This window comes from Pelophylax lessonae (assembly GCF_965119305.1).
Source record: "Pelophylax lessonae genome assembly, chromosome: 1".
Taxonomy (NCBI): Eukaryota; Metazoa; Chordata; class Amphibia; order Anura; family Ranidae; genus Pelophylax; species Pelophylax lessonae.
Window position 1 is genome coordinate 839,593,800 of NC_138768.1, and position 26,822 is coordinate 839,620,621.

The window sequence follows — 26,822 nt, forward strand, 5'->3', positions numbered from 1 at the left end:
TCTTTGGCCTGAATGGCAAGTGTCATGTCTGGAGGAATCCAGGCACCGCTCATCACCTGGCCAATACTGTCCCTACAGTGAAGCATGGTGGTGGCAGCATCATGCTGTGGGGACATTTTTCAGCAGCAGGAACTTGGAGACTAGTCAGAATTGAGCAAAAGATGAAGGCAGCAATGCACAGAGACATCCTGGATGAAAACCTGGTCCAGAGAGCTCTGGACCTCAGACTGGGGCGAAGGTTCATCCTTCAACAGCACAACAACTGTAAGCGCATAGCCAAGATAACGAAGGAGTGGCTACAGGACAACTCTGTGAATGTCCTTGAGTGGCCCAGCCAGAACCCAGACGTGAACCCGATTGAACACCTATAGAGAGATCTGAAAATTGGCTTTGCACCGACACTCCCCATCAAACCCTATGGAGTTTGAGAGCTCCTGCAAAGAAAAATGGGAGAAACTGCCCAAAAATAGCTTGTAGCTTCCTTCTTAAAAAGACTTGAGGCTGTAATTGGTGCCGAAGGTGCTTCAACAAAGTGTTGAGCAAAGGCTGTGATACTTATATACGTGTGATTTTTATTTTTTTTTTTCATTTTTTATTTTTTAATAAATTTGCAAAGATTTCAAACAAACTTCTTTTAGCCCCCGTTCACACTGGGGCAACCTGTCAGGCGACCTGGTCGCCTGACAGGTCGCCGTAGGTCGCCTGCCATACAGAAGCTATGGACCCGTTCTAATAGGAGCGACACAAGTCGCTCTGACTTAGAAAAAGGGTCCGGAGCTTCTTTGGGGCGACCCGGAGCGACCTGCATAGACTTCAATGTTATGAAGTCCGTGCCGGCCGCTCCGAGGTCGCGGTGAGGTCGCCCGGCGAAGTAGCGTCGCCCCAGTGTGAACGGCGCCATAGTCATTATGGGGTATTGTTTGTTAAAATTATGAGGAAAATTATACATTTATTCCATTTTGGAATAAGGCTGTAACATACTAAAATATGGAAAAAGTAAAGCGTTGTTAATACTTTCTGGATGCGCTGTATATTGTCTTTTTTTTTTTTTAAGGACAAACCAGGCTTACTTTTTGTGATACTGTCTTGCAACAATTTTTTTTTTTTTTTTCGCAATCCTTAGATAATATGCAACTAAAGTAAACAAAACACACTTTTTCGTTTTGCAGTGTTAGTTTAAAAAATTATGAGTGTTACTGCACATAAAATGTGCATATTTTATTTTGTAACTTGTCCTAAAAGGACCCTAAATTTATGATTCTGGCACAAAGCATTGTAACGTTATTTACAAATTAATCTTTTTTTTTTTTTTTTTTTTTAAATAGAAACTGTATGTTAAGTGTGTAAAAATATTAACAAACAAAACAAATACAAAGAAAGTTAAAATGCTAATAGTTTATAAAATAGAAATAAACAAAAAAATCAGGAGGGCTGATTATAGTAAACTATGGGATAATAAAGGGTTAAACCGATTAACATTCTATAAAAGAAAAAAAAAAACTTTGCTTTAACCACTTATGCAATGTACTGCAGAAGAGTGGCCACTGTAGGCAAAGTGATGTACCTATATGTTGCTGTCTACTTCTGGGTTTCGGGCACGTGCATGCGCGTCGCCCTCCGCCGGTACTTGCTGTGATTGTACACAGTGGGAGCCTGTCAGCAAGCCCAATGATTTACGACTGGGACCTGCTGATTGGCTGTGTACATTCACAGCCCAGAGCTCTGTGTTAACATTCAACACAGAGCTCTGTACAGAGGGAACAATCTCTGTGTTTCTCATCGGAAACGTAGAGATCAATTAGTAAAAGCTGCATACTTTCCACACATTATACAGATGTTAACCTCTTCCCAGACAGTTTTATTAGTACAGTGACAGTATATAGTTTCAGCACTAATCACTGTATTAATGTCACTGGTGATGTCAGTAACAGTTAGTCAGTTCCCCCCAGCGTTAGTTAGTGTCAGATTTTTCGCTGCACTATCGCAGTCCCATTATAAGTCATTAAATACAGCCATTAGTATTATAAAAAAAAAAAATTGTAGGTACTGTAACTTTCACGCAAACCAATCAATATTCATAAACAAAATTTATGAAGAAATGTGTTTTTTTTTATTGGAATTTTGTTATTGCAGAAAGTAATATTCGTTTTTTTTTTTCACAATTTTCAGTAGTTTTTAATTAATATCGCAAAAAAAAAAAAAACAGTGGTGATAAAATACCATGAACAGAAAGTTCTATTTGAGTGAAAAAATTATATAAATTTAATTTGGGTACAGCGCTGCATGACTGCGCAATCTCCGGTTAAAGTAGCGCAGTGCCAAATAGCAAACAATTGGCTGGTCATAAAGGGGGTAAAGTCTTTTGGAGCTGAAGTGGTTAACTGACATTTATCTGCAGATCTACATTCACCCCTTTGATCTGCAGATACATGAGCAGCAAGATACAAATGCAATAATATGTTACTTTGTATTTTTGCATAATCCAGGTCTGGAGCAGTGTTGTTTATAAACACAGATTTAGACTGCTTTTTTGACAGCTAGAGCTGCTGACTTCTCTGAGTATACTGTAATGTCGGCTTTGATTAATCAAAGCCCACAATTAAAGTATACTTGGAGGGGGAGTCCCAGAAGCAGGGCAAAGAGACTGGACACACTACACAAGCCCTGTGTACGATCATGAAATGTTTTACATACTCTAAATACTCTCATAGTTAAAGTATAAATTCATCTTTACAGAAAATCTCTAAAATGAACTTACACTGCTGTGACGGTAGTCACCGTCACTGGAGATGAAAGACAGACACTACACACACAGGCTGAAAGGACTCCCGGGAGAAGGACCAGTGCTTATCCCCAGTGGCGAGTATGTTCTATGGGAGTGGCAGAGGTTGGCCGGGTGAGTAACCCAGTCTGGCCTGCCCAAACCAGAGTTCCACAGACTGATCGGCTATGAGAGCTCCATGCGCCCTGTTGGGACAAACTTACGAACTACGTGGAACTTTGTCAAGGAAGCTGCCAGGATGGATTGACTCGTTGGGACTTGTTACCCAACTAACTCAGGCACAGAACGATTGGAGGTCTGGTACCTGGTTAGTCTACCTTTGGGGGGAGGGGGGAGATATGTGACAGTAGTCACCGTTACTGTGAATGAAAGACAGACACTATATGTGGGGTTTGTTATTGTTAAGTGCCTGAATCTCATTGTTCTGTTGTTTCTGTCTGCCTTGGGATCAACCTATTATGGGATGTATATGTGTATGTGGATTATCTGCTAGAGGGGAGAGGGGATTTCTCCAGCAGCCCTTCCTAAAGACTGTCTACCTGTGTGTCATGTTACGGAATGTAGTTCCCCGCCCTGTTTCATTATATAAAGGGAGGGATTGTCTCCTGAGTGTATATCTCTTTGTGCCTGTGTTTCAATAAACAGTCTTATGCTTCTTACCACCCTACATTGATGTCTCGACAAGTGACTGGGTGGGCTAAGGAATCTTGGATCGTGCTGGTACCAGGCAGGGGAAGCTTATACAGTGGACATACTCTTCTTGAGTACGGGGTCCATTACAACTGCACCCCTTCCCTATCCCCCCTGGTCCCACTGTACCAGTGTCTCGTGATCCCCTGCTGTTAGACACCTGGACGCCGCTTCACTGGTCTGGGGATTTGAAATCCCCCCAGGCTTTATCTCCCATCCATACCTCTCAGCATGTATGTATAGGAGGCATTCTAATTGGTCAGCACCATCACACAGATGGCGCTGACCAATCAGAATCCATCTAGCCTGTCTTGTCAGCACTGGTGGAGACAGATAACTGGATAAGACAGATTTTCTGTAAATATGAACTTACCCTTTAAGCTTGCCTGTAGGCAGCTTGCCTACAAATGTATTAGTTAGTTAATGGCTAGCCCAGGCTGAGGGCGGAAAGAGTTAATGTGTGTTTCAATTACCAGGCTTTTTGGATCCAGCCTACTCACAAGTAATATAAATATGGGAGAAGGCTGGGGTCGGGGCTCTCACTGGCCTTTTAAACATAGAGAAAACATGGGGAATGCCACAATAGACTACTACCTAACAGAGGTATGCCTGGGCAGCCATTCAGTTGTAGTTAGAATCAGGGTATGGACTCTGTTCACATTGAACTATGTTGTTAAAGTTGCATCAGCTGTTCTGAGCCTGGTCTGAACTTATTTAAAGGGGTGCATGATGGTTCTAGCGTATCAAAAGTACCAGAGTCTGTAAAACACATGTGGGAGTATGAAGCTCAGCTACTACCAAAGAGTTAACTCGGCAAGGCAAGGAGCAGGAATGCAGTTGCTATGAGTACCCAAACACTAGTTCAAGGCACTAAGCAACCAGTCTTTAGGAGTGGTACCTGGTAAAGGTGATGGGCCATCTAGCAATGAGGGGTCGATGTTCTGACTCCCTCCCTAGCGGTCAATTTCCAGTAGTAACCAGAACCGAACCCGCGTTATGGAGATCCAAGGCCTGGTCACATGGATACGAGAGTGAAGGAGTTAACAAGTGCATGCATGAGGTCTGCACTAGGTGCACAGAGGAATCCTATTTTGTTACTGGGAGTAAGGTAACTGGACTGGTGGAGAGGGCATGGGCTCAGTGCCTTCTAATGCAGCATACAAGTTAAAGTGTGCAGTGACATTGGACAGCACTTTCAGGGAAACTCTATTTTAGTTTATACTTTATTACTGCACACAGTGAAGGCTCATCTCTAAGCTAGGGAACTGCCTTAATGTTAGACTTTCACATGACAGAATTCCCAGCCTGGTCCCGGGTATTGGTGAGTGGGTGCACAATAAAAGGTACCCCTGCATGCAGAGCGAGTAGTCCTCACCCACATGCTTGCCTTTTAATTGGTCAATGAATACCATCTGTAAAGCCTCAATTTACATTTTCAAACATATAAGGTTACAACATTATAGACATAACCAAAATAATATATATTTTTACATGGACTCCATATAGTCTGCTATTCTGCATGCCCATGTGTAGAGACCGATCATTTAGGTTCCTTCTCATTCTTATATAATCCCTATGGAAATAATATTATTAACACCTGTTACATTAGACCCAGATATACCAGATATACACCTCGTATTGCTGTCCGTGACCAGGGTCCCCAACAGATCACCAATGAGGATGGGTTTTACTTTCTCGTGAACTTTGAGTATAGGGAGTATAGGGAGTTGGCCCACCTGTCAAAAGCTGCAGTTGAAAGTCATTTATTAAGTGTCTATATAACTATCACCACTAAAAAAAAATTTCCACTGTGGGCTATAAGCCTTTTTTTTGTTTGTTGATCCCCAGCGTCCCAGCAACCAATGACCACCTGCATCCTAGCAATTGCTAGAATGCAAACGGCAGACTGCCAACATCCTAGCAACTGATGTTTTTGGTTTCTAGGATGCCAGCAGCTGCACAGTCATTGGTTGTTATTGTTCACCATAACAACCAGTGCCAATATGCAATAAAAAAAATGACTTTAGGTTCCCTTTAAAAAGTGTACCAGACCATTATCCTGGACAGAAATCTGGTATGGATTTTAAGAAGCCACCTCATACAAAAAAACAGAACCAAAAAAGGCATCTGGATTTTAAGGGTGATACTTTATACAACAACAAAAATGTGGGTCCCCCAAATACCCTTACTGGATGCTTTTCTGGACATCCAGCCTGGTGGGCACAAAGAGGAGGGGCCACATTTTCATGTACAAAATGTTAATTTTAAATTAAAAAAAATAAAATTCTCTGACAAAGCCACATCTATGATTTTCGAGTCGAGTGACCTGTAGATCACTGCTTTATAATTTGAAGGAAAATGGTAGGCGAAGGCTTTCAGAAAGCTGGCAGGGCAAGACGTTGCAAACTTGGTATACTTACTAACCTTTTTCAAAAGACTTTCATTCTGTTAGCACCGTCAGTTGATACACAAACTGTATAGAAAAAATGAAAAATATCCATTTACTTAAAAAAAAAAAAGATGTGATCTGAAAATATCGAAAAATTCAGACTTTTCAAGCTGTATGCATTAAGGAAATTTTAATGAGCCTACAGCAGGCTTTAATACAGCTAATGGAACAGGAGAAGGTGCACAAAAAGTGACATACTGTACCATTTTATCAAAAGAGTATCTCAAGCCAAAACTCTTTTCTTACAAAGTAAAGAAGTAAAATAGTGCAGCTGCATTCTCCACCAACGGGGTCTGTCTTTTCTCCAGAACAATCCAACAACGGATATATAGGCCACACAACTGCCAGTCTCCGTGTTCAACAAACATAATTGTTCCCCATCATTCCCATCTCCTGCTTGACTTATATCTCATATGACTAAGCGAGGGCAAAATGTGTCAAGGCAAGGGCCACGGTGGGAGATGTAAAGGATGTAGAACAATTAAGCTTGTTGAATACAGAGACTAATGGTTGCACAACCTATACTTCTTTTGCTAAAATGCTTTTCTTGTTCTGGATGGAATGAGGAACAATCAAAACCTATGTGTCAGGGTACTGTTCAGAATAAAAATGAGCATGTGCTGAAAAGGAGACTGAAGAAAAAAAACGTGCAGGTGCTGAGGAAAAGACCTAGCATAGTTGCCAATACTTCACATGGTCGTGCTCGTTTGCATAGAAATGCGCGCATGTTCACGCACACCTGCTGCCAGAACTGGCGCCAAACCCCCTATATAAGGTCAGTGGCTGCACTTTGCTGGATGATCTTCAGCTACCGGTACTTCTTGCTACTGCATTCCCTGTATTCTTAAGTTTACCTGTTACTGACTCGGCTTGCCTTTTGACTGATTCTGCTGCCTTATCCCTGGTTTTGACCCCCGCTTTCTCTAAGGACTCTGCTTCTCTTTCTCTACCTTGCTCCCATCCTGACTACGCCTCTTCAGTCCAGACCTATTCTGCTTCTTCCTTAGGTGCCACCTTGCCTGTGGTCGCTGCCCTGGTTCTGCTACACACTTGGGGCTAAAGAGGTCCTGACAACTGTCCTGACCAGGGCAGACTGACCATTCGGACACCCAAGCAGTGCCCCGTGAGAGACTCCTGTCCTAGACTTCACTCACTGCTACTATGTACAGAAAGGGTCAGGGTAAAGAGAGGGCTGGCCCCCACCATGGGGGAGGTGTGTACATGGAGGGCACAGTATGTACAGCTTGGGACAATGTACATGCTTGGGGTGCACAGCTCCTCCACAGATGAGGAGGGAGCTCACTCATTGTCATATACTGTGTCGGGACAGCTCCGCTCGTGTCCCTTCCTCTCCTGGTTGGATGCCATTACACTGTCAGCTCAGTCTGAGCTCCATTCCCCCCATCTGTATTTTTCTTTCTCTGCCTTACTCAGGACTATGTGGCAGGGGAAAGCCTCTGCTAAGCCTGAGGTGGGGAACAACTCCTGGGGCCACACAACCCTGCTCACTACTGACAACGACTCGCTGACTGAGCGGTGCACTCTAAATTAAGTGCCCCGCCACTTGGAGTACCCACGTCCCACCTCTCTCTCTCTCCCTCTCTCTCTCACCCCCCTCACCCCTCCTCTCTCACTCACCCCCCCCCCCTCTCCTTCACCTCCTCTCTCTCTTTCACCCTCCTCTCTCTCTCACCCATCATCTCTTTCTCTCTTTCAACCCCCTCTCTCTCCTTCCTCTTTATCACCCCTCCTTCTCACCCCCTCTCTTTCTTTCACTCCCTCACTCTCAATCCCCTCCCATTCTCAACCTACTCTCTCTTTCACCCCCTCTCTTTCTTTCACCTCCCCACCCCTTCCTCCTCTCTCTCTCACCCCCCTCTCTATCACTGCACTTCATTCTCTAGTTTTGGGGCCCCAAATTATGATTTTGCTCACTGTTTTTATAAAATGCCTCTGCTTGCGTTATAAAAATGTCTGCTGCACAGCAGCCATCTATAAACCTGGAAGTGCCCAGCGGCTTCTACAAAAAAGGTTATGCTGCAGTACATATTTGAATGACACCTCTATGCAGTTGAGCTGCAATATGTAGGAGGGGCTTTGTGTTGGTCACAGATGCCCCATGATCTCCTATTGTCCAGGGGTCCCATGAGTTGTCAGTCCCCCCCCTGGTTCTGACAAACCAGCTGAAAGCTATCCAGTTCCGTTGTGCTGCAAGCAGCTTCCAGCACATCTACCTAAGTGACACCCATGCTTCTTTGATTCTAGCACTCCCTGTTCTCACCAGGGGTGCTTGTCAGTTAGACACAAGGGAAGCCCTCTCATCAAACCGGCCTCAGACATTGCAGGGAAATCTAGAATAGATTCCCTCCCCCCCCCCCCTTGGTAAAAATGTCAGAACAGGAATTGAGTAGACACGTGCAATTAATTTCGGTCTGAATACAAATTCAGACAAATTTTGGGTTATTTGGAGATTCGGATGTATCTGAATCTCCGAATGAAATAGTAACAAATGTTCTGATGTATCTGAATCTTCAAATGAAATAGTAACGAATAGTAACAAATTTACCTGAAATCCGTCAAAATTAGTTTTATTTATTTGTTTTCTAACAAATTCCAATTTTTCAGAAAGATTAGAATTCAGAGTGGTTGAAAAACAATCAACCAATTTGAATTCTTTGTGAAGAAATAGCTGGTTGTTAAGGAGAGGGCAGGTCAGCCGCCCGCGTCCTTAACAACCATGGGTCATCATCTGTCAGCAGTGATGGGAATAACGTCATTATAGGTAAACGCCGTTACTAACGGCATTACTTTTTTAAGTACCAAATAATCAAATGAATTACTTTTTACCCCGCGGTAATGCCATTACCGTTACCAATGCAGCATTACTGTAATTACAATTATGCAGACTTGCAGACTTCAAATCTACCACTAGAGAGTAGTACTAACAGTAGAAAACTAACACTTATGATGATCAGCTGACGTCATCTCCAGGCTCTCGGCCTGCCGCTGTCCGCTCTTCGGCCCTGACTGAGACTCCTGACTGAGGCCTGAGTGCTGACTCCTGGAGTCCTGGAGTAGAGTGCTTCTGGAGGCAGGTACCACTCAGCAAATACCACTTACCACGCAGGTACCACTCAGCAAGCAAATACCACTCACAAATACCACACACCAAATACCACTTACCACGCAGGTACCACTCAGCAAGCAAATACCACTCACAAATACCACACAGCAAATACCACTCAGGTACCAGTGTACCACACAGCAGGTACCACTCAGCAAATACCACGCAGGTACCACTCAGCAAATACCACTCAGATACCACTCAGGTACCAGTGTACCACTCAGCTGGTACCACTCAGCAAATACCATGCAGGTACCACTCAGCAAATACCACTCAGGTTACCACGCAGGTACCACTCAGGTACCAGTGTACCACTCAGCTGGTACCACTCAGCAAATACCATGCAGGTACCACTCAGCAAATACCACTCAGGTACTGAAGGGGAATGACAGGACCTCTTTCTAGTTTCTGGCAACCATTTTCTAGCTTGACCTGTGTAACACTATTTTCTTTCTTACAACTGTGACTTGTAATGACTTGTTTCAGTTAAGGTTACTTTAAGTCTTTAGTTAAACATGAACAATGACCTAAGTAAATCACCCGATATGTTCTGACATTTCAAGATAAAGATACATCCCCACTTCCTTTGTACCTAACACATTCTGCTTCCTTTTATTCTAAGTTGAGCTATAGGGTCTAGACAAGGCGTATTTTGCAATTTCTAACGAACATTCTGTATTAACCCATTGTTCAACTTTTGTGAGAACTTGACTCTTCCTGAGAGTATCCACTCCCCCTCCCAACTGTATTTCCTGTTCAATACTGTGTATAATAGTTACCCCGCTTTGAAAATAAAGTTAAGAATGTTTTAGACTGAGCAGTGGTTGCACGTGTTTTCTTTAACAGGATAAAACATTCTCCAGAGCTCTGCTGTTTTTTCATAGAACAGACTAGACGTTGCTATTAAGTCAGGGACTTAACTTTTGAGTATACATTTAAGGTATCTAGGGTGAATATAAAGAGAAATCACCAACAGGTACCATGTAGGTACCACTCAAGTACCAGTGTACCACGGAGCCGGTACCACTCAGCAAATACCATGCAGGTACCACTCAGGATATACCACTCAGGTACCATGCAGGTACCACTCAGGTACCAGTGTACCACGGAGTTGGTACCACTCAGCAAATACCACGCAGGTACCACTCAGCAAATACCACTCAGGTACCAGTATCACGCAGGTACAACTTAGCAAACACCACTTAGGTACCAGTGTACCACGCAGCCTGTACCACTTAGCAAATACCACGCAGCCTCAATTTTGGCCATCCACCATCACCAGGCCATATAAACCTACAGCAGAGCAGGTGCTTTAATCATCATTCCATCTCATGGTCAGTACAGTACAGTAATGTAAAGAAAAGAGCAACACTGCTCAGGCTCAATCAGCTGTGCTCTGCAATCCAGCTGGGTGCTTACCTTGGCTCACCACCGTGAACGTATTTGTTGAAAAAGAAATAGGTCGCACTCCGTCATGGAATGAAGTTGCTTGAATTTATTTAAGTATCGTCATGCCAAACATCCAAACGAACAGGAACTGTTAAGGTTTCACACGGGTCTCTGTGCTTGTTCAAAACCACAGTACAGTAAAGTGGACAGTGCATATGATATCAAGGGCAAGGCTATATGATCTTAAATTAATAAAAACGCTCTTATGGAAGCCTCATTATCTCCAGCACCTTCATTGAACCGTTATTATTATTATTACAAGTCCTTTGAGATATTTTTTTGTGTTACTACTGTTCAGTTCCCATACGCACAGCCACAGTCACACACACCAACAATGACCAGGAGTCAGAGTGATGGCAAATCCAACGAGTTCAAAGGTAGCTTTCGCAAACTGGAAGTATAAGCACTACTTTTCCCTCATGGAGGTGAAAGGCAAGAATGTTTATGTAACGTGCAACTTATGCAAAGGAAATAAGAGTCTCTCCACGTCGGTGGCAAGTAATTCAGATTTAATGAAGCACCGCAAGGGCCGGTGCTTCCACTAGGCCAACTAGGCAGCCGCCTAGGGCGCATTGCCACCTAGGGGCGCAGCCAGGAGTCGGCAATCTCTCTCCATCATGAATGATTATTATGAGCTGAGGGGAGAGGTGGCGGTAGGGGAGGAAGAAGGGACAGAGAAAGATGCCAGGTGTCTTGGGCAGTGGCGGAACTATCAGGCCCTGGCTTTCCACTACTGTTGGAGGGGCCCCAAGAGGCAGGAATGGAGCCCACCAGAGTGCTGCCTGCATGATGATCCTCTTCAGCTGGAGCTGAACGGCCTTAACCCCAGGCAGGAAGTGACTCTCTGCACTGAGCTGGTCCCTGGGTGTTGCATGGAGCATCCCTGGTATGAAAGGGAATCGGGGTCACCAGGTGTGCCATGGAGGATAGGGGTCACTGGGTGTGCCATGAGGAATTGGGGTCCCTGGGTGTGCCATGGAGGAACATCAGGGTCCCCAACTGTGACATGGAAAAACATCAGGGTCTGACAGAGGAACATTGGGGTCCCTGAGTATGACAGCATGACATGGAGGAACATGGGGGTCCCTGGGTGTGACATGGAACATTAGGGTCAGTGGGTATGACAGCATGACATGGAGGAATATTGGGGTCCAAGGGTGTGACATGGAAAAACATCAAAGTCCCTGGGTGTGACAAGGAGGGACATTAGGGTCCCCGGGTGTGACATGGAGGAACATGGGGGGTCACTGGGTATGAAAGCATAACATGGAGGAACCATCAGATCAGGGTCACTGGCTATGACATAGAGTAGTATTTAACCCTTTCCCTTTTTTTTTTGGGGGGGGGGGTGCAAGTAGCTGATCTTGCCTAGGGTGTAAAATAGGCAAAGTCCAAGCAGGGTAGACCGCTCCAGGTGAGACTGGGATCAGGTGCTGGTCGGATCCGCAATCCAGGATAGCTTCAAACAAAAAGGAATGACCGCACTTCCGATAAATTTTCAAAGAAAGGAGTATCTTTATTCCACATCAATCAAATGGCAGGTTGTAACGCTCCTGCGTTTTTAGTATAGGCTGGATTTGCAGCTGCAAAATCTCCACTCAGTAGTCATGTAGAGATGTGTTGAATACCAGATCCAACTCTCCAGGACTCATCACCGTGGGCCTGTCAGCTTCAACATACAGATATATACACACTCAATGAGATGTTCCTGGAGTGATAGTATGTATATGATAGTATGAAGGTGATGTGCTGAAGGGACAGGTGTGAACAGTGACAAGGATGGTAATCACTTGATAGGGTTTGTATAGGAGAGTTCAAGATGGTATTAGGAATGCAGATAGGTTAGTATCGAGTATGCTAACAGGTGGTGAGGACAGCAGATGACAAATACAGGATAGACTAACCCAGTGCAAGGATAGATAGTAGTAGACAGGAGAGCCAGCAATCTATGCAGCAGTGCAGATGATAGATGGTAGTAGGCTGAAGAGCTAGCAATCTATGTAACAGTGCAGATGATAGGATAGTATAGATAGGTAGTAACAGTCCTTAATGTGCATAGGTAGATAGTGCAATAAGGTTATGGAGGGTTCCCCTGCGGGGTACTTATCACTTGTAATGTTAGTAGTTAGAGAGGTCCAGTAGATGAGGAATGATCCGGTAGCGAGATACAGGGATCAGTAGCGAGGTTCCGGTCTGCTCCAGGTAAAGGGAATGGCTGGAGGTTCCGATCGAGAGACAGGCTTGAAAGCATGTGGGTAACAAGGCAGGTTGAACGAACAATGTGAGTGAGACCGCCGGCGGTTGAAATAGCCGCTCTGCGGCGCTCAGCAGTGACATCATCGTTCTTAAAGGTATATGCGTACCACCTGAAGAGAAAGGTGGGACGCATTACAGAGGAAAGTGGTGATTAAGGGTACCGGAGGTACCAGAATCTTACACAGGTACAGGTACACACTGTGAATGCAGGACAATCAGTGGACGCGTTTCACGACTGGATATGTCGCTTATTCATCACCCTGATGATGAAGGTAATGAATAAGCGACATATCCAGTCGTGAAACGCGTCCACCGATTGTCCTGCATTCACAGTGTGTACCTGTACCTGCCATTTGATTGATGTGGAATAAAGATACTCCTTTCTTTGAAAATTTATCGGAAGTGCGGTCATTCCTTTTTGTTTGAAGCTATCCTAGGGTGTAAAATAGTCTAGCACCGACCCTGAGCACCGCACATCGTCTCATGCCGCCACAAAACTAGTGGCCAAGAATACAGCTGATAATGTGAGCTCCGCTATCAAAGGAGGAGATAGAGACACGACATCAAAGCAACTGAAACTTGATTTTTCACCACCGCAAACTCTTATAATTATAATTTCTAGATATATAGTTGCATAGTAGAATGTATAGGAGATGCTGCCGTTGTCGACAGTTGAGTCGGATTCTTTCCGGGCATTCATTTCAAAAATACCTGCGAGACAGGGGGTAGGCTCGCCATGCAAAAATACTTTTTCAAAGTACATACTGTAGATGCCGAGTATGCCAGAATGAATGACGACCTCAAAAAGACCTTTAAATATGTAGAATATTTTTCCACAACAGCCGATATTTGGACGGCACATAATAAAAGCTATCTTGGTATAACCGTGCATCAGATAAATCCAAACAGCATTAAGCGAGGGAAAGCAGCACTAGCATGCAGAAGATTCAAGGGTCGTCATACTCATGACATTATTGCAATTCAGCTTGACAGCATTCATTCATCCTATGGCATATCCCATAAAATACATCAACTGTCACGGATAATGGCTCCAATTTTGTCAAGGCCTTTAAAAGATACCAGCAGCCAGTTGAGGAGGAGGACACTGAGGATGATGAGGAGGAGGTGACTTTTACGGACATTAATGATGTATTGCAAAACGGTGGTGATGGTGATGATGATGATGGTGGTGAAATTGTGATCTCTTTGCCGCCACATCAGAGGTGTGCTGCTCACACTTTAAACCTTGTTTCATGTACTGATGTTGACAAGTGGTTACTGTCAAAACCACAAACAAAAGTGATATACAGAAGCGCTATGGCAAAATGTACAGGCTTATGGAACATGATTTTCAAGATCTTGGAAATGAAGAGTGGCCTGAAAATCCTAGTTGACCTTCCAGAGACAGTTGTGACAGTAAGAACTTTAATCCATTTAAATATCTTTAACCACTTTACCACCTGGAGGATTTTGCTGTCTTACGTCCAGGCCACTTTTTGCGATTCGGCACTGTGCGACTTTAACTGACAATTGCGCGGTCGTGCGGCACCATACCCAAACAAAATTTACGTCCTTTTTTTCCCACAAACAGAGCTTTCTTTTGGTGGTATTTGATCACCTGTGCGATTTTTACTTTTTGCGCTATAAACAAAAAAAGAGCGTTTATTTTGAAAAAAATAACAATATTTTTAACATTTTTTTATATGAAATTCCCCCCAAAAAAATGTAAAAATCAAATTTTTTTTTACATTTTTGGCCAATTTGTTTTCTGCTACCTATGTTTGGTAAAAAAAAATCACAATAAGCGTATTTTGATTGGTTTACGCAAAAGTTATTGCGTTTACTAACTAAGGGAAAGATTTCTGTCATTTTTGGTGTTTTTTTTAACGCGTAATGGCGGCGATCTGCGATTTTTTTGCAGGGCTGCGACATTGCGGCGGACAGATCGGACCCTTGACTGACATTTTTAACACTTTTGGGGGTACCAGTGACATTTCTACAGTAATCAGTGCTATACATATGCACTGTTACTGTAAAAATGACACTGGCAGGGAAGGGGTTAATTTTATTGGAGAGAGAGAGGGGTTAATGTATGCCTGGTGCTTACTAACGTGTGTGGGGGGAGATGACTGAGTGACACAGGGACAGATCGCATGTCCAGCTATGCTGAACACTGCAATCTGTCACCCTTGTCGCTTAGGAGATCCGCCCGCTCTGTTTACACAAGTGGGCGGATCTCCAAACTCGATTCCTTGACGATCGGGGAAGAGCAGCAGAGATCGCCACCACTCCTCCCCTGGCCCGACTCCCGCTGTGACTGAAAACAGTGGGAGCGCGCCTCCGGTGGCACGCGAGCGCCGCCTACAGGGGGAGGAGTCCAGCGACGTAGGTCTACGTCGCTGGACGAAATCGAGCCACTTTGCCGCAGTACAGTCAAAGTGACTGGTCGGCAAGTGGTTAAACAGTCACCCAAGAATTGCATCTTATTTTATTTATTTCCCCCACACTCCAAAGACATGCTGGTAGTGGTAGGTTAATTGGCTCCTGTCTAAATTGGCCCTTGTATGTGTATGTATGAATGTTAGAAGAGTCTTCCTTCTGGGACGACAGCCATGCAAACCAATTTAATACAGTGTGCGGCGTATGATCTGAGCACTGACAGGCTGACCTCCCACCCCTTCAACCTCTGCAGCAATGCTGGCAGCACTCATGTCATACGTATATTTCCCAAAGACAACCTTTGGATACACTTAAACTGACAGCACTATATAAGTACCTGAAATAAAATAAAAAAATATTATGTTCTTTGCATTATTATCATTTTAGGCAATCAAACAAGATTGGCAGAGGTGCTGGGAAGTGAGGATGCTGTCTTGGCTGCTGTGACTCTGCCCAAGTTCAAACTACGTTGGCTTTGGACACAGGTCAGAAAGGACAAGGCCAAGGCAAGTCTGCTGGCAGAGTGCCGGAAACTTGTCCTAGGCCAAGTCTAGCAAGCAGGTACCACTACCAAAGTACATCAACAAGCCGCCTTGGCAGAGACTCAGCCATAGAGGATGAGTTATTTTCCTTTGAGGAAGAGGATGACACCTCTTCTACCACTAAAAGTCAAGTCACAGATTATTTTAAATCAGGAGCACAAGGGATAGACTCATGGATTTGTACTAATAAAGAAAATGTCACTTAGATATAATGCAGCCACTCCGTCCAGTGCCCCAGTAGAGAGACTCTTTAGTCTTGGGAAACTTGTCATTACTCCAAAGAGGAATAGGCTCTCTGACCAAAAGCTTGAGAAGCTTCTGGGTTTGAGATACAACCACTGGTTTAATACTGGTTTAATACTTAGGATGGATAGCTTGGATGGATGGGAAGAATGAAAGGATGCTATTGGTGGATGAATGGATGGATGAATGAATGCATGCATTTATGGATGAGTGTTGGGTAGGAGTGTATCAAATGATTGATGATGAATGAATGAATGACGACTGAATGTTTAGGAGCTAAAGTTGGATTTATCTGGAAAATAATGGAAGTGATTTGAATAGAGGCAAAGGGGACAACAGTGTTTTTTTTTTTTTTGCATTTTTTCATTAAACAATAGCAATAAAAATATACACTCTTTGTTGTGCAAATTAAAAATATGTCACTGATATACGTAAACAGGTAATACAATTTTTCATTACCTGTTTAAATATATATGTTTCATATTGGTACATTGTTCAGTATTATAAAATACTTGAAGTAGGCTCCAGTATGTCTACCAGTTGTGAAGTTGTGTGAAGGTTCCATATTTTTATTTTGCACAACAAAGAGTGTATTCATTATTTTTTTATTTACTTATTTTTGGTACAGTTCTAAGAAGCACCATTTATTTTGAGACTTGTTTGTTGGCCAGTTGTGGTCTCAGGTCTGTGCAATAAATAATAACATTTCTAAGCCATCTATTGTGTTTTATTGTTCCACTATAGTAATGATCATATTCAAAATAATATATTTGTCCCAAAACAACATTAAAATAGTGTAGATTACTGTACAATGTTTTATAATAATAATTGCTTCTATTTAGTGTCAATTTCATTCATTTAACATATTTAATATTGGGGGCATCCAAGTTATTTGACATATTTGATTTTTTTTTTTTAAATAACGCAATTGTTACTTTCCCTGGTAATTAGTTACTTTATTACTAATTTAACTTAGTTACTAACTATCATCTATCAGTTACTATCAATTATCAGAATCTTTAAGCCCCTTTTAACAAGGGGGCCCCCAGATCCCGGTTCCTCCCCTATGTGAATGGGTATCAGGTACATCGTACCCTTACCCATTCACCAATAAAGTGTCAAAAAGTAAGAACCACAGGAAACAGTCCTTTTATAAAAAAAAAGGAAAAAAGAAAAAAATTGTGTCCCTCGATGTACATCCAGTGTCAATCACGAAGCTCGCAGTACCCGAAAAATAGAAATAAAATGCTTTGCCTCCTGGGAGGCCTCCTGCCATCTGCCCGCTCTGCGCTTTGACAGTTCTTAAATTGGCAAGGGGTGGGGCCACCCAGTTACGTCACCCAGTGGCACTGCCCCCTTCTGATGTCACGTGACATTAAAAAATGCTGCAGCGGCAGAAAAATACCTGATGATGTGGCAGAAGTCCAATGGTTTCCCAACTTTGCTGTTGCACTAACATCTCAAGCACCGGTGTCAGACATGCCTGCTGGACTGCAGAACTCCACATATCCTCTACTTGTTTTTTGCCCCTCTCCATATGCATGTATTGATTTCTTTTACACCAAAATATTGCTCCCAAGCAGAGATGTATAGTAACTGAGTAGAACTACTTCACTACTGTACTTAAGTACCGAAAGGCGGTATCTGTACTTTCCTAGAGTAGAATTTTTTTCTCCTACTTCCACTTTTACTTCACTACATTTTTTCGATGATTTCAATACTTCTACTCCAATATTTTTTTTTTGTGCTGCATAGTTACTCGTTACAATTATAAAAATTACCACGGCCAGAACAGTAGACAGGTTTCACGAAGCTCAAAAAAAATGTGTATAATGTCATGTGTACTTTTGACTTTTGACTTCTTTTGACTTCTTTCTTTAATAACTTTAACAAACTTTTGACTTCTTTCTTTAATAACTACATAACACAGTACTTTTACTTTCAGTACTTGAGTAGCAAATTTTTAAAAAAAACTACTGGTACTTTTACTTTCAGTACTTGAGTAGCAAAATTTAAAAAAAAAACTACTTGCAATACTTAAGTACAAGAAATGTTGAATACTTTAGTACTTCTACTCAAGTCACTTTTTGATCGAGCACTTCCACTTCTACTCAAGTCACTTTTTGATCGAGCACTTGTACTTTTACTCAAGTATGGGTTTCGAGTACTTTATACAACTCTGCTCCCAAGAGCTTAGACATACACTGTGTGTAGGGAAGCCTGTTATCTGAGTATACTTTCATAAGTGTATTTGTGTCCTGCAACAATACTGCCTCTTTTGCTGTGTTAAGTCTGATACACACAGTGGCACACTCACTGGCCAATTTTTTGAACAACTGGTGTGATAGACCAGTGGCCCCCCAAATACCACATATTGAAGTGGGATGTTATTTAACAGTACACTTTTCTAAGAGTGTATTTTAGTCCTGCAAAAATTTGGCCTCTTTTGCTGTGTTAACTCTGCTACACACAGTGACAACAGTTACTGGCCAATTATTTGTAGAACTGGTGTAACAAACCTGTGGCCCCCCAATACCACAGATTTTGGACATTTCCCTGTTATTTCATTTTTTTATGTTGTAAGCTTTCACAAGCAGTTTTTACAAGCTTCCCCCAAATCCTTGTGTCTGGATTTGCATTGTAACTATATTGTCGTTTTTATATTGTAAAGTTATGTGCAAACTGTTATGTGTTTATGATGTCCAGTAAAGTTTTGTTTTATGCTTTTTTATCAAAACTGCTTTTGGTGCCTGTTTTCATTTTAAATATTCACGAGATATTTCAGTGGCTGTCCAGTTAAACCTGAATTATACATTTTGTTGTTATCCACCATTTGATACAACTGACATAGTGGGCAGGATACTGCATGGTCACTAAATATAGAATATTTGGATGAAATATTGTGTTATATAGAGGGTGTATGAGTAGCATCCATTGAATTTCTGCTAGAGTGAGCAGTTTAGTGGATGAGCCTTAAGCACAGTGTTATTCATTGAATTGCTGCTAGAGTGAGCAGTTTAGTGAATAAGCCATAAAAACAGTGTTATAAGAGGGTGTATAGGGTGTATAAGTAGTGTCCATTGAATTGCTGCTAGAGTGAGCAGTTTAGTGGATAAGCCCCTAAGGACAGTGCCATAACACCCTGGGGTAAGTTTTGGATTATTCAGGGGTGCCTTTGGCAAAGTGCATAAAAATTGCCCCAAACTGGCCAAAAATTGTCAACAAGCCAGCGAGTGTGTAGGCAGACGCAGTGCTATCCGGCAGTTGCCATGCAGAGAGAGTAGAGGAGAAGGAGAACCAGGTCCCTAGAGGGCTCCATGGTCTTCATCTTTGAGGTGGGCAGCGCTTATAAAAAGCACTGTCCCTTTTGGGTTGGCGCACATTCTGCATGTGGGTACGTTAGAGACAGATCTCCCACTGGCTAGGGGAAGTTGGAGTAGCATAGGATCAGGTTCCTATGGAGGAGGAACAGAGAAGGGATAGTAGCTGTGCACCATCAGTAGTCTTCCTGAGTTGGGCCTGTTTTTGGCCTCCAATGTCGGATGCTGTCAGGTGTCTCCATTTTGTAATGTACTCTGTCTGGTTCATTGTAAGTGTACTGGTCTGGTGGCCCCTATTTTTTCATGACATCACTACATTAGTATACTTTGCAGCACAAAACAGTTCCCTGTGGGCAGTATGCCAGGCCACACCTACAAGTAAATCAAGTCTGCATTTTTGTTACACAAAGCACTGTGCTGGCCAGCTGCTGGTATCCTAACAACCAATGATTTGAAGCTATCTTGTCAAAACCGTGCATCGCATAAATCCAAACAGCATGAAGCGAGGGAAAGCAGCACTAGCATGCAGAAGATTCAAGGGTCGTCATACTCATGACATTATTGGAATTCAGCTTGACAGCATTCATTCATCCTATGGCATATCCCATAAAATTACATCAACTGTCACGGATAATGGCTCCAATTTTGTCAAGGCCTTTAAAAGATACCAGCAGCCAGTTGAGGAGGAGGACACTGAGGATGATGAGGAGGAGGTGACTTTTACGGACATTAATGATGTATTGCAAAACGGTGGTGATGGTGATGATGATGATGATGGTGGTGAAATTGTGATCTCTTTGCCGCCACATCAGAGGTGTGCTGCTCACACTTTAAACCTTGTTTCATGTACTGATGTTGACAAGTGGTTACTGTCAAAACCACAAACAAAAGTGATATACAGAAGCGCTATGGAAAATGTACAGGCTTATGGAACATGATTTTCAAGACCTTGGAAATGAAGAGTGGCCTGAAAATCCTAGTTGACCTTCCAGAGACAGTTGTGACAGTAAGAATCTATTTAAATATCTTTAAACAGTCACCCAAGAATTGCATCTTATTTTATTCATCCCCCCCCCCCACACACACTCCAAAGACATGCTGGTAGTGGTAGGTTAATTGGCTCCTGTCTAAATTGGCCCTAGTATGTGTATGTATGAATGTTAGAATAGGCTTCCTTCTGGGACGACAGCCATGCAAACCAATTTAATGCAGTGTGCGGCGTATGGTCTGAGCACTGACAGGCTGACCTCCCACCCCTTCAACCTCTGCAGCAATGCTGGCAGCACTCATGTCATACGTATATTTCCCAAAGACAACCTTTGGATACACTTAAACTGACAGCACTATACAAGTACCTGAAATAAAATTAAAAAATATTATGTTCTTTGCATTCTTATCATTTTAGGCAATCAAACAAGATTGGCAGAGGTGCTGGGAAGCGAGGATGCTGTCTTGGCTGCTGTGACTCTGCCCAAGTTCAAACTACGTTGGCTTTGGACACAGGTCAGAAAGGACAAGGCCAAGGCAACTCTGCTGGCAGAGTGCCGGAAACTTGTCCTAGGCCAAGTCTAGCAAGCAGGTACCACTACCAAAGTACATCAACAAGCCGCCTTGGCAGAGACTCAGCCATAGAGGATGAGTTATTTTCCTTTGAGGAAGAGGATGACACCTCTTCTACCGCTAAAAGTCAAGTCACAGATTATTTTAAATCAGGAGCACAAGGGATAGACTCATGGATTTGTACTAATAAAGAAAATGTCACTTAGATATAATGCAGCCACTCCGTCCAGTGCCCCAGTAGAGAGACTCTTTAGTCTTGGGAAACTTGTCATTACTCCAAAGAGGAATAGGCTCTCTGACCAAAAGCTTGAGAAGCTTCTGGGTTTGAGATACAACCACTGGTTTAATACTGGTTTAATACTTAGGATGGATAGCTTGGATGGATGGGGAGAATGAAAGGATGCTATTGGTGGATGAATGGATGGATGAATGAATGCATGCATTTATGGATGAGTGTTGGGTAGGAGTGTATCAAATGATTGATGATGAATGAATGAATGACGAATGAATGTTTAGGAGCTAAAGTTGGATTTATCTGGAAAATAATGGAAGTGATTTGAATAGAGGCAAAGGGAACAGTGTTTTTTTTTTTTTTTTGCATTTTTTCATTAAACAATAGCAATAAAAATATACACTCTTTGTTGTGCAAATTAAAAATATGTCACTGATATACGTAAACAGGTAATACAATTTTTCATTACCTGTTTAAATATATATGTTTCATATTGGTACATTGTTCAGTATTATAAAATACTTGAAGTAGGCTCCAGTATGTCTACCAGTTGGGAAGTTGTGTGAAGGTTTCATATTTTTATTTTGCACAACAAAGAGTGTATTCATTATTTTTTTATTTACTTATTTTTGGTACAGTTCTAAGAAGCACCATTTATTTTGAGACTTGTTTGTTGGCCAGTTGTGGTCTCAGGTCTGTGCAATAAATAATAACATTTCTAAGCCATCTATTGTGTTTTATTGTTCCACTATAGTAATGATCATATTTAAAATAATATATTTGTCCCAAAACAACATTAAAATAGTGTAGATTACTGTACACTCTTTTATAATATTAATTGCTTCTATTTAGTGTCCATTTCATTCATTTAACATATTTAATATTGGGGGCATCCAAGTTATTTGACATATTTGATTTTTTTTTTTTTTTAAAGTAACGCAATTGTTACTTTCCCTGGTAATTAGTTATTTTATTACTAATTTAACTTAGTTACTAACTATCATCTATCAGTTACTATCAATTATCAGAATCTGTAAACCCCTTTTAACAAGGGGGCCCCCAGATCCCGGTTCCTCCCCTATGTGAATGGGTATCAGGTACATCGTACCCCTACCCATTCACCAAGTGTCAAAAAGTAACAACCACAGGAAACAGTTTTTGACAAGTCCTTTTTTAAAAAAAAAGAAAAAAATAGTGTCCCTCGATGTACATCCATTGTCAATCACGACGCTCGCAGTACCCGAAAAATAGAAAAAAAATGCTTTGCCTCCTGGGAGGCCTCCTGTCATCTGCCCTCTCTGCGCTTTGACAATTCTTAAATTGGCAAGGGGTGAGGCCACCCAGTTACATCACCCAGTGGCACTGCCCCCTTCTGATGTCACGTGACATTAAAAAATGTTGCAGTGGCAGAAAAATACCTGATGATGTGGCAGAAGTCCAATGGTTTCCCAACTTTGCTGCTGCACTAACATCTCAAGCACCGGTGTCAGACATGCCTGCTGGACTGCAGAACTCCACATATCCTCTACTTGTTTGTGCCCCTCTCCATATGCATGTATTGATTTCTTTTACACCAAAACATTGCTCCCAAGAGCTTAGACATGCACTGTGTGTAGGGAAGCCTGTTATCTGAGTATACTTTCATAAATGTATTTGTGTCCTGCAACAATATTGCCTCTTTTGCTGTGTTAAGTCTAATACACACAGTGACACACTCACTGGTCAATTTTTTGAACAACTGGCGTGATAGACCAGTGGCCCCCCAAATACCACATATTGAAGTGGGATTTATTTAACAGTATATTTTTCTAAGAGTGTATTTTAGTCCTGCAAAAATTTGGCCTCTTTTGCTGTGTTAACTCTGCTACACACAGTGACAACAGTTACTGGCCAATTATTTGTAGAACTGGTGTAAAAAAAACCTGTGGCCCCCCAATACCACAGATTTTGGACATTTCCTTGTTATTTCATATTTTTATGTTGTAAGCTTTCACAAGCAGTTTTTACAAGCTTCCCCCAAATCCTTGTGTCTGGATTTGCATTGTAACTATATTGTCGTTTTTATATTGTAAAGTTATGTGCAAACTGTTATGTGTTTATGATGTCCAGTAACGTTTTGTTTTATGCTTTTTTATCAAAAATGCTCTTGGTGCCTGTTTTCATTTTAAATATTCACGAGATATTTCAGTGGCTGTCCAGTTAAACCTGAATAATACATTTTGTTGTTATCCACCATTTGATACAACTAACATAGTGGGCAGGATACTGCATGGTCACTAAATATAGAACATTTGGATGAAATATTGTGTTATATAGAGGGTGTATGAGTAGTATCCATTGAATTGCTGCTAGAGTGAGCAGTTTAGTGAATAAGCCCTAAAAACAGTGTTATAAGAGGGTGTATAGGGTGTATGAGTAGTGTCCATTGAATTGCTGCTAGTGTGAGCAGTTTAGTGGATAAGCCCCTAAGGACAGTGCCATAACACCCTGGGGTAACTTCTGGATTCTTCAGGGGTGCCTTTGGCAAAGTGCATAAAAATTGCCCCAAACTGGCCAAAAATTGTCAACAAGCCAGCGAGTGTGTAGGCAGGCGCATGCTACCCGGCAGTTGCCGTGCAGAGAGAGTAGAGGAGAAGGAGAACCAGGTCCCTAGAGGGCTCCATGGTCTTCATCTTTGAGGTGGGCAGTGCTTATAAAAAGCACTGTCCCTTTTGGGTTGGCGCACATTCTGCATGTGGGTACGTTAGAGACAGATCTCCCACTGGCTAGGGGAAGTTGGAGTAGCATAGGATCAGGTTCCTATGGAGGAGGAACAGAGAAGGGATAGTAGCTGTGCACCATCAGTAGTCTTCCTGTGTTGGGCCTGTTTTTGGCCTCCAATGTCGGATGCTGTCAGGTGTCTCCATTTTGTAATGTACTCTGTCTGGTTCGTTGTAAGTGTACTGGTCTGGTGGTGGCCCCATTTCTGCAGGGTTTACGACATCACTACATTAGTATACTTTGCAGCACCAAACAGTTCCCTGTGGGCAGTATGCCAGGCCACACCTACAAGTGAATCAAGTCTGCATTTTTGTTACACAAAGCACTGTGCTGGCCAGCTGCTGGTATCCTAACAACCAATGATTTAATTTGTTTATAAGGAAGACATCAGATGCCTAAATCCTTGGCTGTCCAACCCCTGCCTCTCCTCCATCAGCACTGGGGTCACATTAGCTGAGTAAGAGAGAGAAATTGAGGTAGAGCAGAAACACAGGAATACTAGTCAGTACAGTGTGCAAAGGTGTATTTGCTTTGTAAGCATTAATTAACTCTATTATTGGGTGTCCTATGTGTGTGGCTGCTACTCATACATTAGGTAAAACTATTAGTTTAGCTCTGTACATTATAGAATTGGGTGGCTCCAGATTGGATTGTATAGAATTTGAAAGGATGCCTTGACTAAAAAAATGTTGAGAATCACCGGTGTAGGTGCAGAGTTCTCAGGGGATGTCGTTTTGGGGACATACCTACGTCAATAGGAACTGATCTTTGTGAAATTTTGAAAGCCTGGTCATATTGCAGGAACTCTTTTTTTTTTACGCTCTCTTTTTGCTCTGGTGACCATTGTCTCCAGAACACCTCTCTGTCCAAAGTTGGGAATATTCACCCCTCCCATTTTCTCTGGTGACCATTACCACCACAACAGATCAGGATGGAATATCCAATATTATACAGTTGTTGCTGGGACTCCTCCCTGTTCCAGGTTTTGGAGATTCACCTTCTCTTTTTGTTCTTGTGACTATTGTAACCACAACAGATAGTGAAGGATTTTCCAATACTTTACAGTTGTCTCCAGAACCCCCATTTGTCCCAGGTTAGGGAAATTCACTTTTCTCTGGTGACCATTGAGACCGCATCAGAAAGTGATGATGTGACGAGAGTCACTTTGGTTGGGGGGCACGTGGAACACAGCTTTCCTTTGAGAGGTTGGGAAATACCTCTCTCAGCCCCCTAGGCCCCTCTAATATGTAAGTCACCCTGTGTCTATTAGGGACACAGGGTGACCAAGAAGCCCAGTATGGCCTGCCCAAACCAGACTTCCACCGACTGGTCGGCTATGAGTGATCCATGCGCCCTCTCGGAACAAACGTAAAAACTATGTGGAACTTTGTCAAGGAAGCTGCCATGATGGATTGACTCTTTGGGACTTGTTACCTGACTAACTCAGGCACAGACTGATTGGAGGTCTGCTACCTGGTTAGTCTACCTTTGGGGGGGAAGATATGTGGCGGTACTCACCGTCACTGGGAGTGAAAGACAGATACTTAATGGACACTGAGAATATAGTTTGGATTGCTTCAATGGGTTCTGTGTTTACACTTACTGTAGGATAATGCGTATTGAACTTCAATGTCTGCCACTTTTGTCTGTGTATTGAGGTGTGGGGTGGATTCTGTTAAGCCTGTCTGTCCCATTCTTAATTGTTAGTGAATTTACATATTGTTTTTTTTCCAGGTGCTAGATAATTAGTTCAGGTTAATTCTATTTCTGTATACAATTTCATCTGCATATGATAATGCAATCAGGCAACCCCTGACCTGTGTGTGGTAATCTGATCAGGAGGGGGATGTCCATGCTGTATAAAAACTGTGTGACTGTTCAATAAAGAGAAGATTCTAGCACAAGCTAAGTTGTCAGCTAGCTTTGTATGGGGGGCGGCTGGAAAATCTTATATCTATGTTCACATCGGGGAGGAAGCCATATACTGACGGAAGTCCACAAGTACAGTGTGGGTTGTGGTTTTGTTACAGATGAGATATTAAATATTTAATATTTTACAGTTGTCTTCAGACACCCCCCTCCTTTTGTCCCAGGTTGGGGAGATTCACCCTCTCTATTTGTTCTGGTGACAATTGCTATCACGACTGATAGTGATGGAATATCCAATATTTTGAAGTTCTCTTCGGAATCCATCTTAGTCCCAGGTTGGGATGATTTTGTCAGGTTTCAGGGATAGTGAGCCGGGCCCTTGTAGATCGCCAACTTGGGGTTCCCCAGGGCGCAAAGTCTCAGCCTCAGCCTGCTTCTTCAACAGGGCCCCTGAGGGTGGGAATGGACTTGCATCAAACTGGAACCAGGTCCTGGCCCCCAGGTATGCCCAGCTGAAGATGCGGAGACCAATCATGTGTGCAGAGTACGAATGGCAGGGGGTAGAAGGAAATCCGTGGAAACAAGCCGTGGTCAAGGCGGGTGGCAAGCAAGTACAAATGGTAGACAAACCGTAGATGAAGCCTGGAGCAGTACACAGGAAGTCAGATACTGAATATAAGTATAGCAGTATTTCCAGGCATTGAGCTTGATATGGGTCTGCCATTGTTACCGGTAACACGTCCAACACATTTAAGTTGTGAACCCAAGTGCAAACACTGAGACAATGACCATTCTGGCATCTTTGGTTTGTTTTGTTTATTTTGTAATGGGGATGGGAGAAGGGAATGAGTGGGATACTCCTCTGGCTCAACTAGGTTTAACTGGGACACTTTACAGAAAATGCCTGTTTGCGCTGTCTTGACGCCAGCTGAATGCCAACTAATGCTTCCTGGCGCTTAAAAATACTGCTTTTCTGAACTGTGCTAGAACTTCAACTTTAACACTCTGGTTAACTCAGAAGATACAGGACTGTAGTACACTCTGTTTAGCTCAAAATTCCAGTGACCAGCTCCCTCCAGCCCTTCACTGACTGAGGTATCTCCTTGT

At 42.6% G+C, this 26,822-nt stretch overlaps 2 pseudogenes across 2 annotated transcripts; both read left to right on the forward strand.

Moving 5' to 3' along the window:
* The first annotated feature begins 161 nt into the window (after positions 1 to 161).
* Positions 162 to 16,127, forward strand: LOC309555734 (annotated as a pseudogene). The gene is made up of 2 exons: positions 162 to 264; positions 15,577 to 16,127. The product of its transcript is annotated as an uncharacterized misc_RNA (transcript).
* Positions 16,128 to 19,791: 3,664 nt separating this feature from the next.
* On the forward strand, positions 19,792 to 21,250 carry LOC309556496 (annotated as a pseudogene). Its single transcript has 2 exons — positions 19,792 to 20,140; positions 20,700 to 21,250. The product of its transcript is annotated as an uncharacterized misc_RNA (transcript).
* Positions 21,251 to 26,822: the final 5,572 nt, after the last annotated feature.